The sequence below is a fragment of the Passer domesticus genome, chromosome 2 (assembly GCF_036417665.1).
Source record: "Passer domesticus isolate bPasDom1 chromosome 2, bPasDom1.hap1, whole genome shotgun sequence".
Lineage (NCBI taxonomy): Eukaryota > Metazoa > Chordata > Aves > Passeriformes > Passeridae > Passer > Passer domesticus.
The window spans coordinates 110,201,798-110,209,358 of record NC_087475.1 but is presented as its reverse complement, the minus strand read 5'-3'; the positions used below and the strand labels follow the sequence as shown (position 1 = coordinate 110,209,358).

The following is a 7,561-nucleotide window of genomic DNA, read 5'->3' as shown; positions in this document are numbered from 1 at the left end:
GAAATTTTGTCAGATCTTACTTGGTTGGCAGCAAGGACTTTGCCTTTTTTCCTTCCATTTCTTAAAAAATTAGGCTTCCACAGGTTCTTACTGAAAATAAAGTATTCAATACGGACTTCACAAATCAATTTTGTCCATGACTTAAAGACAAGCACAGTATCTGGTGGACTTTTTAAACACTGTAATGCAGCACTCTCTGTTTACTCCTGCAGTATGAAGAGTTCAGGATATGGACAGTGCATATGCTCAAAACAAACTCTTGCACAGAGAAAAATGTAGTAGTCCTGTTCTCCAGTATAGATTTAGAATGAAACCTATTCTCCACCACTGCTTAGCTGGCACTTCAGGAATTCTTAGCTAATTGACAGTGATGATTAGGAAGAATAGCACTATCTCATGTTTAGGGGAGTTACAAAATTCCAGCCTCAGCATTCCTGTAACATCTGTGTAAGAAAACAGGGACAACAGATGAAGATGGCTCTGGCAGCCTGCTCTGAATATCTGTATTCAGGGGAAAGGTTTTGATATGGTTTGTTTTTGTGTCATGATGAAAAGCTGTGTGATTATGGTGGTATTCTTACTGGGACACTATTTCTCGTTGCTTTTTGCTGCAGTAAATTTTCAGCACCCCAACAGCAGCACAATTCATTTGATCAAAGATGGAAGTAGTTTTGTTTTTTTTCATCGGGTGAATTTCCACAGGTGTCAAAAAAAATACCCAAAAAAACCACCAAAAACCTATTTAGAAGCACTACCCAGACTACCCAGTTTGTCACGGCATTAAAGTTAGCTAAATCTTCCTGCCACAATAGTATTAATGGGGTTTTACATTAACAATTAAGTTCCATAAGAAAGAACTTGTTCTGAAGAGGTGTCCCTTTGGTACACAAAACATTGCATCCTGCCAAAGATCCTGGTTGCAGATGCACTGAAATACATATTCCTTCCTGACTTCTGAAGCTTGGCCATGATTTATCCCCAAGGGGCTTGGCACCTGCCAGTGTCTCTTATTGCCTTGCAAATTACAAAGTTTTCCAACAAACATTCTTTCCTCTCTTTGAAATCTGTAAACACCATACTATATAGACATTTATTTTAATTAGTATTTTTAACGCTCCATTTTCAATTAATTTGTTGTGTTACTTGGTTAGTATTTTCAGTGATTTTCCTTTAAAACTGTTCATTTGGAATATTTTGTTCCTCTGGAGTGAGCTTTTCCCTTCACCCCTGTGGCTCCCAGCTCATGTCTATGGGTAACAACAGTGCATGTACATGTTCTCAACGCCTTGGGAGATGAGCTTTCACAACTTATCACTGGATCAGTGCTCCAAGTGGGGTTTCTAAATGTATTCAGTCTCCAATGTTTCCTTCCTCACAGAGCTTCTCCAGGCCTGAATCACTTCCATGTTTATATTCTTTAAAAAATGAGAGAATAAATTTTTTTAAATTATTAAGGTTTTTGTTGAGCACTGTGAACAATGTACTTAATAGAGGGTTTGACATTGCAATGATTTTTGTGAGGTGTTATGCCCTACAGTGAGGCATCACCTTTAAAAACATTAAAAAACTTCCAAATTTTCACAAGTTCAGAGCACTCCTAGATTCCAGCAGCTTTGGTGGGAATCTTGTGTCAGGCCTGGCCTTCGCTGCAGTCAGAAGGATTTTTAGCACAGGGTGAGTTTGGCCTATACTGTTAAGCAGTAGGGTCAATCATGTTCTTTTTGAGCCTAATAAGGATTTTAGTTCTTCAGTTTAATGTACTCCAGTCTGAAACATTTGTTCTTAACAACTGTGAAAAAAAAAGAAATGTTCAAGAGAAAGTTGTTCTTTATGCTGGAGTTGAACTTGAAGTGATCTCCTGAGATATCTTTTATTTGTATGTTAAGCAGAGTGCACATTTATGGTGCTGTATAAATAATAATAATAATGCTATCATCCCTCTGTATTCTGTTTATTATAATCTGTTTATTCTGCAAAACTCAGCAATGAAAGTAAAAATAGCCTCACAATGTGTTTTCAGTGAAGATCCATAGCCATTTTTATTTCATACAAACTTGTTCTTCCCCAGTTATAAGGCACTTTATATTTAAAACTATCAAAGGAAAACAAAACTAAAAAAAAAAAATCTCATAAACAAATATTCTGACATCATTAACTAACTCAGCTCCATAAAAACACATGGCCATATAATCCAGTAATGTTCTTAAGTACTTCACAATCAAATCAATGAAGAGTTCTACCTAAAAAACAGAGGTAGTTGATGCCCAAATGAATTTTAAAAATTTAAAAAATTAAGTGGAACCATACAACTTGAGGAATTGGATATGGCACAAGGAATCTTTTACCTATAAATCAGTGTGAAACCATCTCAGTTTCAGTAAGTAGCCACACCAGTTAGGGATTGATGGTCTATAGGGATCAACATTAAAAGGCAATAGCTACCACATTGCGGTATACAAGATATTAAAGCTATTTCCCGTACCCAACAGAGGAAATCAAGAAAGCATTCAGATATTAATGTCAGCCAGCATTTGTGAAATGAATAGGCTTGACCTCAGTCCCCCCTTTTTTCCAGCAAAAATGAGAAGCTGCAAAAAGTGTCTCCTTATTTGTGACCTTGAAATCACCAATTCTGTGAATGATTAACTTGGTACAGAAGGAGAAGGGGGACAGGAGCACTGGTAAAAGGAAGAAACCCAGAACTGTGCAAAATCTGCCCCTCATAACAACATCCTTTCTATGGATAAACAGTTTTTTTCAAGTTCTTAGGCTGTCAATCCTGCTCTTTATCACCTGTAACTATAGTAATGGCATGTAAGAAAACCTTCCTGTAATAATTCAGGGAGAAAACATGAACTGACACTCTGGGCATTAATCACAGTATTTTATATTACTCTAGTATGAAAGTCACCACCTTTAGATACTTTCACACATCACGCTTCCCTGTTTAAGCCATTCACAAAGGATTTGCAACAGTTTCCTCATTCCAAGTCTCGGAAATTGCTACAAATGCAGTAATCAACATTGGAAACCCCCAACATCACAATTTAAAAAGCAATAACTCTATACTTTTGCAGGAGATTTTAGCGTGGTTTAGTGTTGACAGACACCAACCTCTCACTGAGCAACACGTGCAAGAGCCAGAGCCAGGGGACACAGGTTTACTCTGGGAAGAGATGGGGATCACATGTTTTTAAATCTGGCCACACTGACAATTAATCATGAGCCAGTTCCAAGCCATCATGCCTAAATGCTGCCTGGTGGATGGCTGCAAAACCAGACCGTATTTCCCTGAGACTAAGGGAGGTGCTGCTCCTCTCCTGTCACTGTGCTTTCCATCCAGCTGCCTCTCCAGGGTGATGGAAGAAGCTGGGTGCCACGTCCTTTTGGGTGGCAGCTTCTGCATGGTCAGTCTCACACAGCGCTGGCCCTTCTTAGGTGCCACACATTTTGGGGAGGCAATGGGTTATCTGCACCAAGGGTTACATCTCACAAGCCCTGCTTGCATGTAATGCCATTGCTGAGCTGCAGTGTCTTGTTTTTCTTCTCTTACTTTGACTTTTTTAGCTAAACATAGCAAGACCACATCCCCCCACGTGACCAGGGGCTGCTTACTGCATCTTTCAGCATCTATCCAAATTCAATACCTGCATCACTTCTGACAGCTTTTGCTGCAAGACCTCTGTCTTTGCAGCATTTTTGTCCCATTTAAGACCTGTCAGTCCTTTGTTTCTGTCTAGCTCTTCCTGGCCCTGGGTTGAAGCACATTATTAAAAATTCCTTGCAAACCTGCATTAGTATAAATTAAGAGGTAGAGGACATTATCCTGCCTACTATGTGAATTTTTATTCAAATAATTCTATTAGCATAATTACCTTTTTCTGAAATTAAATGAATATTATTACACTTGATGTGCTACAAATTATAAAAGCAAAATTTCCCTTGTAAGGTTGCACAGTTCTCAAGCAATTAGCCATATTGCACCCAGCAAACCAAAATTAAACACATAAATTAAACCAGCAGGGGGGATAATAATGTTAGAAAGGGGGTATAGACTTTATGTGTTTTTTTCATTCTGAAACTCCAAATAAAGACAGTTCTGACAGGAACTGGTCAGACAAGTGGGGTTAACAGGTTCCCCAACATTTTTCTAACTTGAAGTGTAAAAATCTTACCTGACAGAACAATTATGGGGACTACTTTCACTAGGGATAATAACATTATCTAAACAAGTCATTTCCTTGTGTGCTCCATGTATAATCTTGCAATCTGTCCCTAATTTTTACAATACATAGCTGTTATTGGCATTTCAATCAATAGGCACATTGAATCTGAACTCAGTATTCACACTTTTTTTATGATTATTGAATGCCTGTGGTTGCATTCATGTGCAGTCACCTACACAAAAATATACAGCAATTTATACACACACCTTTTATTCCACAGACATTAATTATTACAGATGCCAAAATTTATCAGCATAAAGAAATATTTCCAGGATTGCTAAAGCATTTAGGTGACAGCAGTAAATTAAATAGCTTGGAGAGACCTGTGAATGCTACTGAATGATCTCTAAAGTGTCTTGCACTCACGGAGTTTGTTGGAATTCTTCTAGACCAGCTTCAACACAGGAAATGTCCTGTGTTTGAAAAATACACATTTGTTTTACTGAACTTAGAGTTATGCCAGTCCCTCAGCTGAGGGACCCATGTGGATGTGGAAGCACACTCCTCCTCTGCTATTTCTGGCACATCACAATTGACAGGGATCAGGAGTGCTTACACCATGCTCTGCTCTCTCCATCAAATGACAATTTTCTTTGAGACCAAGCCTGGAGTGCTGCAATGGACAGCTATGAACTCTTCAGGAGGGACAGTTGTTTGGGACAGTTGTTTAGCCTGGAGAAGACTGAGGCAGGACCACATCAATGTTTCTAAGTATCTGAAGGTGGGATGTCAGGAAGATGGATGCAAGCAATTTGTGGTGCCAAGCAAATGTGGTGCCAAGCAAATGTGGTGCCAAGCAATGGGACAAGAGGCAAAGAGCAGAAACTGATGCACAGGAGGTTCCACCTGAATATGAGGATGAGCTGTTTCACTATGCAGGTGACTGTGCATTGGAACAGGTTGCCCAGAGAGGCTGTGGAGCCTCCCTCACTGGAGATCCTCAAAAGTTGTCAGGACACATTTCTGAGTAGTGTGCTCTAGGGAACCCTGCTTGAGTAGGAAGGTTGGACTAGATGGCATTTGGCAATCTTAACCATTCTGTGATTTTGTGATAAGCAAGGAAAAAAAGGGGGTGGGGTAGCACTGTGTTTTGATTGGTTAGAGATGAGTCATGGTGGCCATAGGGCTGAATGTCTATGTGTAGGAATCAGAGGGAAGGCCAAAAAGGCAGAAATCAGGTTAGGAGTCTGTTACAGACCACCTAACCAGGATGAAGAGGCAGACAAAATGTTCAGACAATATGCAGAAGAGGCAGACAATTCGTTCTATATGCAGCTGACGCAGCTGGTGAGTGAGCCAACTAGGAAGGCATCCCACTGGACCTGCTGTTGCTGAATAGGGAAGGGCTGGTGCTTGGGACCTCTCTTGGGCATAGTAATCAAAATTTTGATTCTTGGAGAAGTAAGGAGAGGAGTTATCAAATATCTTGGATTTCTGAAGGGCAGCCTTTGGCATCTCTAGAAAACACTAGTTTGCAGAGCCCCGTGGAAAGCAGTCCTGGAGGGGAAAGGGGTCCAGGAAGGCAGGACAATCTCCAAGAAGGAAATCTTAAAGGCACAGGAGCCAGCTGTCCCCAAGTACCAAATGGCAAGGCTGGCTAAACAGGAAGTTTTGTCTGGAACTCAGGAAAAAAATGCACTTTAAAAGAAGGGACTCACGCACTTAAAAAGAAGGGGCAGGGAACATAGGAGGACTACAAGGATGTTATGAGATTATACAGGGAGAAAATTAGAAGGATCAAACCCCAAGTAAAACTTAATTTTAATTCCAGTGTTGGAAAAGACAATTTTAAAAATTTCTGTAAATACATTAATAATAAAAAGAGGGCTAAGGATGATCACCATCTTTTATTGGCTGCATGAGAGACATAGGGTCGAAAGCTGAGGAACAGACTGGGGTGCTTCATGACTCCTTTGTTTCAGTCTTAGTATTAAAGACAGTTGTTCTTCAGGCACCCAGCACCCACGAGCTGGAAGAGAGGGAAAGAGAACAGAATGAAGACTCCTTAATCCAAAAGGAAACGGTCCGGTCAGCAGCTTAATATGCCACTTAGGCACACAACAAGTCTATGAGACCAGGTGGCATCCACTCAAGAGTACTGAGGGTGCTGGCTGAAAAACCACTTTCTGTCATTTACCAGCAGTCCTGGCTAACTGGGGAGGTCACAGAAGTTAGGAAATGTAGTATTCATCTACAAGAAGGACTGGAAGGAAGATCTGGGGAACTACAGGGTTGTCCGCATGACCTCAGTGCTGGGGAAGACCATGAAGCAGATCATCTTGAGTGCCATCACATACATGCATGGGACAACCAAGGGATCAGGCCCAGCCAGCACAGGTTTATGAAAGGCAGGTGCTCCTTGACTGATGTGATCTCCTTTTATGACACGCTGACCCACCTGAGAGATAATGTGTACCTGACTTCCAGCAAAGTCTTTGACACCAGTTTGCACACCATTCTCCTGGAGAAGCTGGCTGCTCAGGGCTTGGATGGGTGTGCACTTCTCTGGATAAAAATTTGGCTGAGCTCAGAGAGGGGTGTGCGTGTGCTGCCTTCAGCTGGCAGATAGTCACAAGCAGTGTTCCCCAGGCATAAGTATTGGGGCCAGTCTTGTTTAATATCTTTATCAATGATCTGGACTAGGGGATTGAGTGCCCACTCAGTCAGTTTGCAGATGACACCAAGCTGGGTGGGAATGTTGATGTGCTGGAGGGCAGGAAGGCTCTGCAGAGGGAGCTCCACAGGGTGGATCCATGGCCTGAGGCCAATTGTATAAGGTGCAATGAGGCTGGGTGCTGTGCTCTACACTTGGTCACAATGACTCCAGGGAGGGCTACAGGAGAAGAACCTGGACGTGGTGATCAACAGCAGCTGAACATGAGCCAGTTCGTGCTCAGGTGGCCAAGAAGGCCAGAAGGAGCCCTGACCTGTATCAAAAATAATGTGACCAGCAGGACCAGGGCAATGGAGCTGGTGAAGGCTCTGGAGCACAAATCTGATAAGGAGCAGCTAAGGGAGCTGTGGCTGTTTAACCTGGAGAAAAGAAGGCTCAGGGAAGACCTTGTTGTTGTCTCAAGTACCAGAAGGGAGGTTGTCAGGTGGGGGATTGGTCTTTTCTCCCAGGTAACAAATGACAACATAAGAGGAAGCAGACACAGGTTGCACCAGGGGAGATTTAGATTGGATATTAGGAACAAATCCTTTGCAGGAAGTGTTTCCAAGCACTGGAAGAGGCTGCCCAGGGAAGTGGTGGAGTCACCATGCCTGTAAATATTTTAAAGATGTGCAGAAGTGGTGCTAGTGGCATGGTTTAGAGGTGGACTTGGCAGTGTCTG

General features: G+C 41.8%; 1 long non-coding RNA gene across 1 annotated transcript; it reads right to left on the bottom strand.

Annotated features, from left to right (window-relative positions):
• Positions 1–6,054: 6,054 nt before the first annotated feature.
• LOC135294833 (uncharacterized) lies at positions 6,055–6,589 on the bottom strand. The gene is made up of 2 exons (XR_010356850.1): positions 6,364–6,589; positions 6,055–6,195 (listed from the first exon to the last, which is right to left on the bottom strand). It is a non-coding gene; the product is annotated as an uncharacterized LOC135294833 (long non-coding RNA).
• Between the last annotated feature and the right edge of the window lie 972 nt (positions 6,590–7,561).